This window comes from Leucopleurus acutus (assembly GCF_964270905.1).
Source record: "Leucopleurus acutus genome assembly, chromosome: 17".
Lineage (NCBI taxonomy): Eukaryota > Metazoa > Chordata > Mammalia > Artiodactyla > Delphinidae > Leucopleurus > Leucopleurus acutus.
The window spans coordinates 3,594,534-3,607,441 of record NC_139159.1 but is presented as its reverse complement, the minus strand read 5'-3'; the positions used below and the strand labels follow the sequence as shown (position 1 = coordinate 3,607,441).

General features: G+C 43.2%; 1 pseudogene across 1 annotated transcript; it reads left to right on the top strand.

The window, feature by feature from the left end:
* Window positions 1–12,055: 12,055 nt before the first annotated feature.
* On the top strand, window positions 12,056–12,451 carry LOC309973921 (small ribosomal subunit protein uS8-like; annotated as a pseudogene). The gene has a single exon. The product of its transcript is annotated as a small ribosomal subunit protein uS8-like (transcript).
* The last annotated feature ends 457 nt before the right edge of the window (window positions 12,452–12,908 follow it).

The following is a 12,908-nucleotide window of genomic DNA, read 5'->3' as shown; positions in this document are numbered from 1 at the left end:
TCAGGATGAACTCACTTCTAGTTTATGTATAGATATAGATGCTCACATACAGAAATGCTTACAGATATATGTATACACACAGGTTAGTGTACACACAGACGTTTCCTCGCTCTCTCAGCTACAAGAGCCTAGAAGCAATGATACCCCAATACTGCCAAGCACGCCAAGCACCCAGATCTTGTTTCTAACACCACTCACCAATACGAGGAACCAGAGCTTCCTGGAGAAATGGCTGCTTCTAGGACTGGGGCAGGGAATATACAAGATAAGTCTGGAGGACTCCACAGTACCAGGAAATAAGGAAATGCTTGAAAAACAAAAGCAAAAAACCCACATTGATGGGAATATGCCAAAGGAGCCCAGTAGAGAGCTCTTGATGGCAAAAGCTGGAACAATTTCAGCCACCAAATAAAATAAGTCAGTATCAGATTATAACCCAAGGCATAAAATGAATACCCACGAGTCCACACTGATACAAATGAATAATAAATAAATGGGGGAGAAGAGACCTCTCATGCAGAAGACCTCCAGACAATTTAGGCAGACACTCCACCCTGAAGGAGGTGAAGCGTGACCCTCGATCCCTGAAGAGTTCACTGCACAGCGTAGCTTAATTGCAATAAGCACAGTGAGGAAAGTGGGGGAAGTAACTTGACAGTGGAGAATTCTGACCAGCACGGCTTGGGCAGGAGATCAAAGTCAACAGCAACAGTGGTGTCACAGCAAGAGTGTTCGCCCAAGACGTGACGTGATGCAAACCGCACCTGACCTCTGGGGTCTCCCTATAAACCATATCCCCATGCTCAGCTGATCATGAGAAACACAGGGAAGGAACTGCTGAGGAGTAGTCTACAGAAACACTTGACTAGCACTCCTCAGAACCGCTGAGGGCGCCAAAAACAAGGGAGGTCTGCGGGACAGCCACCACCACGACGTCCTGAGGACACAGGGTGACTAAACGTAACACGGATGGGATCCTGGAACAGAGAAAGGACATTAGGGAAAACTAAGGAATCGGTATAAAGTATGCACTTTAGCTAATAACAATGCCTTGGTTCACAATGGTAACAAGCATCCCATACTAACCTAAGATATCAGTGATGCGGGGGCAGGGTTTGTGGGAACTCCCTGCAGTGTTTCCACAATTTTTCTGTAAATCGAAAACTGTTCACAAAAGAGAAAATTTATTTTAAAAAATTTAAGCAATACTAGACAATATCCCAAAAACGTGAACTGACATCTCTATTTTCCAGAAGGACAAAAAAGTAGAAGACTTGAGGGCAAGTTGTCATCACATCAAAATTTTATCCCAAGGCTCATTTAAACATCTCTGTCCTTCTTGAAAGTGAGGACATGGAAGGACTACTCACATTGTTGTTGAGAGAGTCAACAGTAAGCACCAGGACAAAAATTTTTTTTTAAATCAAGGGATAATGGGGTATGTTGTTTGCTTACTGAAGTAACTAATACGTCTTTTGTTCCACAGACTTTGATACTGGCCAAACACCAAAAAAAATAAACCAACGGACGCAAAGGGCTTTGTTAGATATAGTGTAAAATATTGATCCAGGGACTTCCCTGGTGGCGCAGAGGTTAAGAATCCACCTGCCAAGGCAGGGGACATGGGTTTGAGCCCTGGTCCGGGAAGATCCCACATGCTGCGGAGCAACTAAGCCCGTGCACCACAACTACTGAAGCCCGCGCTCTAGAGCCCGCGAGCCACAGTTACCGAGCCCGCGAGCCACAGCTACTGAAGCCTGCACACCTAGAGCCCGTGCCCTGCAACAAGAGAAGCCACCACAATGAGAAGCCCGCACACGGCAATGAAGAGTAACCCCTCGCTCGCCACAACTAGAGAAAGCCCGCGCACAGCAATGAAGGCCCAACACAGTCAAAAATAAATAAATAAAATAAACAAATTTTTTTAAAAAATAAAATATTGATCCAAAAGTAAAATAATAAAATTTTTAAAAATATTGATCCAGTGTCCAGGCTCTGATGACATCATAGATAAAGGGACACAGTCCTCAGAAGTAGGTCCAAAATCCAGGAGAATGTTTTTACTGAGCTTCCCAAAAAAAGACTCCAAAAGTGATGTGAAAAGGTTTTGCATGTAAAAAGTACAGACTAGGAGAAGCCTTTGAGGGGAATTTTAAGTAGCAAAGACAGAAAAGCTGGAGAGGCCAAGGAGGAAGGGGCTTAGGAGTGGGTAGCAAAGCGAGATGATTGGCTCTGTTATCCAAGCACAGAGCTGTCCAGCTCACTCGTTCCACCTGCCCGCCACATAACTGTCTTCTCCTCTATCTCTGTGAATCCATAACAACATTTTTTAAGCCTACTAATTTCATCATTTCTGGCTCTAGTTACAAGACCGTTTTCTAGAAGACCTGATTTTGACTTGCAAGAAAACGACAGATACGTACTGCATTCTACTGAGGTTCCCTTACTGCCTCCCAAGGAGAGAGACTACGGGTCTCCCAAGAGAAGAATCAAACATGAGAATAACATTCAAAAGTGGGTGGGATCGTTCCAAAATTCATCATCAGTAAAAGTTTTCTTCCTATTTTTACTAAATAACAGAAAGGAAGGAAAGAAAGAAAGTTCCACGATTCAGTGATTCCCAAGGTTTGGCAGACTAAAACCTGCATTTCTTTTCCACCTAAAGAAGTCTTATTAACATTTGTGGTAAACATGAAATACTTCTATTTGAAAGCAGTTTCAGGATTTACTCAGGTTCACAATGCCAATTTTTGCCTTGCAATTGAACATAGGTGGTACATCAACCCTGAGAAAAAATGAACCTGAACTAGCAAAACAGTAACAAGCAAACAACAGGTGAGAATGAATAAGATGCAGTTGGGGAGAACTACAGAGCTGGGAAAAAGCAAACACACACACACACACACACACACACACACACACACACACACACACACACACTCTCGTTCACTCAACATTGACAGCAGTTCTTTTTTTAGCAAATACCCAAATCCCTACACAGCTAAGAAACATCTCACTGGGGCAAATTAAAACCCACCTAAAAGTAAGCAACCGGTTTCCAAGATCTGGGACCTCTGCCCTGTGCACGGCTGGAGCCCCTGGGTTTCCCTCTCTGGCCAGTGGTGGTGGTCATGCCTCACCAAGTGCTGGGGCAGGAGCAGGCACAGGGCAGAAGGGTCACTGGAGCTGGAACAGGTATGACAGGTTTCCACGGGAACCACCACTGAAACAAGTCACCTAGAGTGAGTCACATCCCGGGACCATTCCTCCAGGTCTGCATTTTTAATAGTTCACGTTTCCTAACATTTGCAGGAGTGAACCAGCTGGCCCAGGCCTGGAGCAGGGGTGGTAGGAGAGGGCAGGCCCCCTGAGGCCCCCTGTGGCTGTCTTCCTGGACTCAATGCCACCGTTCCCAAGAATGATGAATGACTTCTTTAAGCCCAGGTCAGATCAACCAGAGACTTTTTAAGACCTGAAGAGTTCTCACCATGTTGTCAAGTGCCTGATGCCATGGGGGGCGGGGGGCGGGGGGGGGGAGTTTAACCAGGCCAAGGATGGAAACTTCTTTTGGAAAACTGAGCACAGTGACTTGCAAGCTCTAAACAAAAGCCTTAGGTTACTCACATTAGCCTGAATAACCCGAATACCATGGGCCAGGTTACAGACACCTCAGTGGAGGAAAGCGAAGGGCAATTCCTTCACAGGCATGCTCAATTTGTTTGGAATCAGGGCAAACTGACCGTCCTCTAGCCAGCGTCTCCCACTCCCCCCAGCCTTGTCCCAATTCTCACTGTTCAACTTCATTAGCAGGATTTAAGATGTCTACCACCCTTTATTGGGAGGAGACTGCTGTTTGCAATTGCGTATACAAAATAGGGCCTCCATAAATGTTTGTTCTAAAGGTCTGTCACATGATATCTGATCCCTCAAGGACCTCTTATCCTGCTTTCATCACTAGCCAGGTGGGTGTGAAAACGAAGTCCCTTCTCTTTGGAGGTGGAGGGTCCTTCCAGATAGCTCAAGGCTGGGTGATGGGTAATGCGCAAAGGAAAACAACGCCTTAACTTGGAACCAGAAATCTGCATCTGATGGGGCCCTCGCTGGGAGCACCTGCTTTCTAAACAGAGGGGAGGGGTTGCAGGGAACCTGTGGGAGGGAAACTCTGAGCTTACACGTTCGCAGGAGCCTTGGGCTGAATTTTGAAACCCGCCAACACTCTTTTCATCTCGTACTTAGTACGTTTCAAGTTTGGTTTCTGAGTGAATGAGAATAAATAAGGAACTAAAAATCATCCGATGGCTAGGAGAACAAGGAGAATAGCATTGTTTAAATCCAGAGTGCTCAGAGGTGCACATCACTGCAGCCCGGAGACCTGGTCCCTCAAACGTAGGTGATCCTGGCCAAATTGTGAACCCAAAGAAAAGTTTGAAAATCACTATTAGAGAATCACCTGGAACAATGGAGATTTTGTAAACCCCAGAGCTTTGCCTTCTAGAGAGATGCTAGAGTACAGTGGTCAGAGCAGCTGGCAGACTGCCTGGGTTCAAGTCCAGCCCTGCAGCTCTCGGGCAATGGGTGGTGACACGTCACCTTGTCACTCTGTGCCACAGCGCAACCCTCACCCCTACCCCCCGTCTATAAAGTGAGCAATGATGCCCCATACGCTTGGTGGGAGGACTGATTACATTAATATATACCAAGCATTTAAAAACATGCCTGGTGTTATATGTTTTAGGCATTATATGTACCCCTGCTCGCCGCAACTAGAGAAAGCCCACGCACAGCAACGAACACCCAACGCAGCCAAAAACAAATAAATAAATAAATTTATCTTAAAAAATACATAGGGATCACATGTGATTCAGCTATAAAGTTTTGTGCTTTGTTTTGCCTTTTTAAATTCTTTTATTAAAAAAAAACTTGGAGTCCTAAAAAATCTTTTTGCTTTTACATCTTGGTTATGATAAATGGCAAATCAGAAATTGGTTTTGAAAACACAGAAGAAAATTTTAACAATTTTAACAAATCATGGAGGAAAATATATTAATAAAGTTTACTTATATAGTTGAAATTTGAACAGAACACTGAGGTGAGGGGAATTCATTCCAGATAAAATTCTGGGAACTTTCAGATTCCTACGGCTGTTTTCTTCTCAGAGAAGAATTTAATTAGCATCTGAAGACCAGAAGAATCTAGTAAGAAAATATAATTCAACTAAAATACAGGAGACTCGTAGCACAGGGGACTATATCCAATATCCTATGATAAAACATAGTGGAAAAGAATATGAAAAAGTAATGTATATATATTTATAGCTGAATCACTTTGTTGTGCAGCAGAAATTAACACAATACTGTAAAACAACTATGCTTCATAAAAAAAGAAAGAAAGAAAAAATACGATACAGGAGACTCAAGTCTCAGTACTGGCTTCATCACCAACCTGGTGCCTTAGACAAATTATCTTCTGTTTTGTGCCCCAATTTCTTCATGTGGGGATAAAACACATATGGCAAAGTAACTCTGAGAATTAAAACATGGTTTTAATAATTAAAGTTTTAAGGGACCATAAGACGTGTTGTTTTTCTCCATTAATAAAAGAGATTCAGTCACTCTCTTTAAAGTTATTTGTAGAAAAAAATTGTGATTTTATAAAAATTCAAGCAAAAGAGAACTTTGTACGCGGGCCTCTCACTGTTGTGGCCTCTCCCGTTGCGGAGCACAGGCTCCGGACGTGCGGGCTCAGCGGCCATGGCTCACAGGCCCAGCCGCTCTGCGGCATGTGGGATCTTCCTGGACCAGGGCACGAACCCGTGTCCCCTGCATCGGCAGGCAGACTCCCAACCACTGCGCCACCAGGGAAGCCCAAAAGAGAACTTTTAAAGTGAAATATAACTGTCCCACCCTCTCCACTCCTCACCTGCAATAACTTTTAATAATATTCTGCCATCCTGAAATCTCTTTTTAAAAAAAACACGTAGCAAATCCACTGCTTATTATCTTATAAAATTAAAAATCCAAGCTACCCAGTTCTCTCAGGGTTACTTGAGATGTTGCCTCCCGGGCTTGAAGTCCTAAAAATTTCCGCTGAAGAAAACATAACTCTCAAAAAAAAATTTAAAAATCCAGGCTACCATATGATTATTTTAGCCTATTTCTGCCTGTTATTCTCCTGCCTTAGGGGCAGCTACTTCAGATAGCTTGTTTATTTATTTAACTTAGGACAAGTTAAGGCAGAAGCCAGATGCTTTTCATATGATCTCTTTCAAGCTTCAACTTAACTGCATTTCTCGGTGTGATGTTATCTCTTCTATAGGTTCCTAGAGCACCAAAGACTATTTTTGTATTGTCTGTATATGTGAGAGCTGCTAATTAAAGTATCTGAGCAGATACTTTATTTTTTTGAATTTTATTTTATTATTTTTTATACAGCAGGCTCTTATTAGTTATCTATTTTATACATATTAGTGTATACATGTCAATCCCAATCTCCCAGTTCATCCCACCACCCCCCGCTCCCCTTTCCCTGAGCAGATACCTTAGACAGGACAGTCATGTAACGTTTTTTCAGAAACCCTTATGTTATTGGAGAATAAAGATGTTTTCCTAAGAATCGGAGGCACTGTCGCTGATACTCTTAACAATTTCTGGGCAGTGGCTTGAAGGAAAGACAGCAGCTCTGGTGTGAGCGGACGCCGCCCTCGTGGCCGGGATGGTGCGCGGCAGGCTCACGCCCAGACCCAGCCGCTGCTGGCAACAGCTTACTCGCTCTCCCCAAGCTGTGATGCCCCATGCACTAGCTCACGGGCAAGGCCACCACCCACCATTCTGTGATCACACTGCCTCGTCATATGATGTTCTTACACGGCAGGCTGGTTCAGAGGAAGAGGATTCTCCTTCTGTAAATGGGATCTGGGAGACCATTTTCATTGCCTACCTTGCTGAGTACGGGGAGTGTGGGCTGGGGGGTAGTTTTTACTGTGAGCTTTTCTTTGGTAGGGGCTATTCATTTTTAGGTAAGCAACTGAAATGAGTGCTGGCTTGAAGTTAGACAGAATTGTTTTTGAGTCTAAATCTGTGATATACACACACATATATGTAACACACAAAAGTAATAACAAAAATCGAATATTCAGTAACATTTATATATCACAAGCTTAATAAAAAGAAATAGAGCATCACAGATCCATTTGAAAACTCCCCATCCCCCAACCCCATTCCCTTCCCTCCCTCCCCAGAGGGAGCTACTAACCTGAATTTGGTAATTATGTATCTTCCCCATCCATGTTTTTACACTTTAACTATTGTTTTTATTCATAAACAATATGGAGTAATATTTGTTTTTTTTAATTTATATATATCGTACCATAAATACCAAAATGAAACACCGAGTCTTGGTAGCTGTTTTAACAATTATAGATAATATATGTAAAGCATTGAATGTTCATCATATTATATTAAATATTGTTGTCTATAAAGCATCTACTTGAAACTAAACAAATTAAACATCTGTCTCAACAGAACTAGGGCCGGGGGCTTCCCTGGTGGCACAGTGGTTGAGAATCTGCCTGCCAATGCAGGGGACGTGGGGTTCGAGCCCTGGTCCGGGAAGATCTCACATGCCGCAGAGCAACTAGGCCCGTGCGCCACAACTACTAAGCCTGTGGTCTAGAGCCCATGAGCCACAACTACTGAGCCCACGCGCCACAACTATTGAAGCCCGCGCTCCTAGAGCCCGTGCTCCACAACAGGAGAAACCACTGCAATGAGAAGCCCAAGCACCGCAACGAAGAGTAGCCCTCGCTCGCCACAACTAGAGAAAGCCTGCGCGCAGCAACGAAGACCCAACGCAGCCCAAAATAAATAAATAAATAATTTTTTTAAAGAAATAGACTTTACAAAAAAAAAAAAAAAGAACTAGGGCCGAAAACAGCTCCAGCCACGCTGGCCTCCATGCTGTGCCTCACTGGCCTGTGGCCTCGGCACTGCCGTTCCCTCTTCCTGGAGGTCTCTCCCCCTCTATTCATTACCCTCCCTCCTTCCATCAGCTCAAATAGCAGCCCTGTCGCTCTCTAACTCCTTACTCTGCTTTATTTCCTATGGCCGGATCATGGCCATCGGTCTGTTTCATGTCTGTTTCCCCACTGGAGGGCAGGCTCCCTATGCACACCTTCCACTGGTTCATGCTAGATCCCAGCACCTGGAAGGGGCCCAGCACGTAGCAGCTGCTCATCTAGTCCGCGCTGACGGCCCGCATCATCTCACAGCCTGTTCACTGCTCAAGGCCTTCTTAGTTCCAACACGGACAATGCTGCACATTGACAGCCGCTCCCTTCCAAACAAATATCCTCCTATCCTCCTGTGCCTTATACGTCGCAGGTGGTCAGCAAATATCTTATTAATGCGTTTTTCTTAATCAAAAAGTACTCCTTCCGTTAAATATTATATGAAAAAAGCAAGACAAAAAGCTGTATGTATATTTGATGACAAGAATATCAAAAGGTGCTAGATATTTAACATAATACCCAACAAGGACCTACTGTACAGCACAGGGAACTACACTCAGCATTTTGTAATAACCTATATGGGAAAAGAATCTGAAAAAGAATATACACACATATTCATGTATATTCATTCTATATATATATATTCATATATATAGGTGTGTGTATATATATATATATATCTGAATCACTTTGCTGTACACCTGAAATTAACACACTGTAAATCAACTATACTTCAGTAAAAAAATTAATTAATTAAAAAAAACAAAACAAAACACTACAAGGAAGCCAAACAAACTGGTAGCAGGACTGCAGCTGTCTGGGTGTTGTCTCCTGTTCTTTTCTCATAATGTCCTGTGATGTGTCATTATCAATTTTACCTTTTTGGGGGAGGGCAGCAACAAGTTTATATACTTTGATCCAGTAAACCCATGCTAAGGAATTTATTCTAAGGATTTGCTATTACTTTTAAAGTAAGAAAAAACAGGTACCCAGAAGTAAATTCATTGAGTGCTACAATGTAACGAGTACGTTCAAGAAGTAACCGGGAATATAGTCACAATTTAACTACTGTGTCTGCCCTCAGAGACAGTGCCGTCCATTTGGAAGGGGAAGGCAGAACATACCAGAGGCAATACAAAGATATTCTGACACCACGTAATCAGCAGCTAAGTGCTGGCGGATCACACGTATTACAGGAGCAACACGGAGCGGGGATGAGTGCGGGCTGTTGCCATCAGGGAAAGCTCTTTGGCAGAGGGAGCTGTGGAGAACTGGGGCTTTAGAACTGGGACTGGGGAGAAACAGGGCAGATCTCCGGGCGAGGACTGCCCGCGGTCCTACAATAGGGAATCACTACGTGCCATGGGGACAGTGACAAATGACCCAACTGAAGCACAGAGGCTGTGGGAGGGCTTGGGAAGAGTTGGTTCGGGGCAGGAGGGGGCGGCACACTAAGAGTGTTTGGAGAGAGCAGCGCTGGGCCATGGCAAAGCCACTGGACTCGACTGGACAGGAGCGGGAGATGAGAGTTCAGTCACCCTGCACGTCTGGCCAGACGCAACGACTGGCAGCTCGGAGAACAGAAAGAAAACCTTAAGATCTAGCTTCCTTGTACGTACGAACTCAGAATTTCTCGAGGGGAACAGTCTTCCTCTTTGAATTTACATCATACAATCGGATTTCACTTTTAAAAATAACCTCTTTCTAGGGACTGCCCTGGCGGTCCAGTGGTTAGAACTCAGCGCTTTCACTGCCAGGGGCCCAGTTCCATCCTTGGTTGGGGAACTAAGATTCCGCAAGCCACACAAGCCTCAAGGCGAGGCCTAAATAAACAGATAAATAAAAACCTCTTTCCATATCACTTTTATGTGGAATCTAAAAAATACAACAAACTAGTGAATATAACAAAAAAGAAGCAGATTCACAGATATAGAGAACACACTAGTGGTCACCAGTGGGGAGAGGGAAGGATATATCCCTATAGAGGGATAGGGGAATAAGGGGTACCAACTATTAGGTATAAAATAAGCTACAAGGATATATTGTACCACACGGGGAATACAGCCAATATTTTATAACAACTATAAATGGAGTATAACCTTTAAAAATTGTGAATCACTATATTGTACACCTGTAACTTATATAATATTGTACAGCAACCATACTTCAATTTTTTTAAATTAAAATTAAAAAATAAAAAAATCTCTTTTCCCTGGTACCTTTACTCTCAACTTGTAAGTAAAATAGTTGAGATTCATTCAAACAGAATCTTTATGTATAAATTCACAGCTTTGGTTTCTTACAAACTACTCATTAGAAATTTCCCACGTTTGGGGGAAATTATTTCTCTGCCAAAGTCGAGCCTTATTATTTTGACGTTACTTAGTCATAATCATGTCTACCTAAGTGCTTGTTTTCTTCACAAAATTATAAAATCTTAAAGTCCTTCACTGGATACGGCTAGCTTCCTTTTAGTTAGTAAATGTAAAGTGAAAAATGTATCAAAAGCCTACTTGAAGTAGAGTTCACAAAATAGAGCACAGAAAATAGAGCACTGTCCAGATACTCTTACTTTATGGAAATATTGTTGCACCAACCATAGTTCCGATAAATTAAAAATTTAGGAATTGGAAATGTAGTACTTGGAAATGTGTGTTGTTAATAGACTTGGTATGTATGGTGGTAGCTACAGTTAGGGAGCATCTGCTAAGTGTCCTACACACCAAAGGTTGTTAAGTCCCAACAGGGAGGCATTGTATGAAGATGCAGTGCTAACAGGGCAGGGCAGGCCCATTGTTCAATCCCAGCTGTAACCCAGCTGGGAAACCAGCGCAGGATCAGATAGCCATGGAAATGAGACCGTGCATGATGGCCGATGGCCGTGAAGCTAGGGAAAGGTCACAGGGAGAAGGGGAGATGGTCTCCTCATGGTACCCTCTAGCTTAGGAGAAACCTGAGAGATGGTTCCAGAGAACACTTCTCTTGGGTTCAAAGAGAAATCCATTTGAGGAAGTAAGTCTATGCCAACCACAGGGAATGAAATGTGGGCCATGTACTGGAATATGTATCGCGTAATTCAAGAGATGTTAATAATGGAATAGCTTTTCCTGTTTCCTTCTGTTTTAAATTTAATCACTTTAAATGAAATTATGTTTTGAAAAGATACTACTTGCACAGAGAACAGAAGTCAAAGGGAAGGGCAAGACACACTGTGAAGTCAGTCCGTTTTCCTATCGGATCGGCCCAACCACACAGTTCTTCCCAAAGCAACCTCTTCTGCCTGTGTCTCCAAGGCTGTAAAGGTAAACGTATGAACACATCTTGTGAGTCCTTTGTAAAGTTGAAGAAACTGCCCATATAAATCCCGTCCCTCTCCTTCTCGCAAGAAGCCTCTCCTTAGGACCCCCTCCTGAAGGCCCCCTCCCCTCTCCTCATCCCTCCTCCCTTCCCCTCTCGCCCCACATCTGCCCCAGAGAGTGTGTCTTACCTGAAGACAAGTGCTCCTGGCTTCTCTCCAGTGCACAGAGTTTAAAACAACGTTGGGGCCACCGAGTTACATTAACCAATGCGCCATCATTTGTTGAAGTAAGAAAGGGGTATGGATAAAGTACACAACACACGATAACATACAATCACTAATTTCTCCACAGTTGCTAAGATTTAGGCCAAAATCAGTTTGCTCGGGGAAGAAGAATAAGACTGAAAACTGTAAAGCCTATTAAAAGGTCTGGAAAACTCGAGAAGAGTAACTCTCTTGTTGAGAGACTTCTGAACCCCTTAAGCCATCAAAAAGCAAGTACTTGTTACATTTTCCTTACTCCCTATTATGTCTGCATTTTCTATTGCCATTCACAAATGCCTGTTGGACAATGTTAATCCGTACCTATGTTTTAAAATTGCAAAGTATTTACAACTTGCAAACCTCTTGGTGCAGATGGATAATCAGAATCGTCCAGCTCTCTCCACCATCTTTCTATGCCGCCATAACGGTGGGCATGAATGCCGTCATAATGGTGGGCATGAACCATAACAGTGGGCATGAATGCCGCCATAACGGTGGGCATGAATGTCCTGGCTGATGCTCTCAAGACCATCAACAATTCCTAAAAGAGAGGCAGATGCCAGGTTGTTATCAGGCTGTGCTCCAAAACCATCGTCTGGTTTCTAACTGTGATAGTGAAACGTGGTTACACTGGCAAATTTGAAATCACTGATGACCACAGAGCTGGGAAAACTGCTGTGATCTTCATGGGCAGGTTACACAAGTGTGGCACGATCAGCCCCAGATTTGATGTGCAGCTCAAAGATCTAGAAAAATGGCAGAACAACCTGCTTCCATCTTTTCAGTGTGGTTTCACTGTCCTAACAACCTCAGCTGGTATCATGGACCACGAAGACGCAAGACAAACATACACAGGAGGGAAAATCCTGGGATTCCTTTTCTAGGGATGTAACACATATGTGCAAATAAAATGCCTCAACGGAAAACAAACAGAATTGTCCAATGTAAACAACACCTCCCAATTGTACAGCAGGTTGTTCACAGAAAAGTCTTTTATACAACAGTTGGCAGGATTCCAGGCACTTAGGCAAAACACCCTGGGGAACATAGAAAATAATATTTGTCCAGGGCATATTCCCCTTGATATTAAAAACCTTCAATATTTCAAGGAAACTACATCTCATCTATTCTTAATCCAATTTTCCCCCTGAATTCAGTTGTCTTGTTAAACTGTGATGCCCAGTAGATCTTTGTTAGTGTCCTAAGGCTGCACTGCCCAATATGATAGAAACAGTTATATGTGGCTATTTAAACTTAAATTAATTAAAATTTAATACGATTTAGAATTGTTCTTCAGTAATGCTGGCCACATTAAAAGTGCCCAGTAGCCATGTGTGGCTG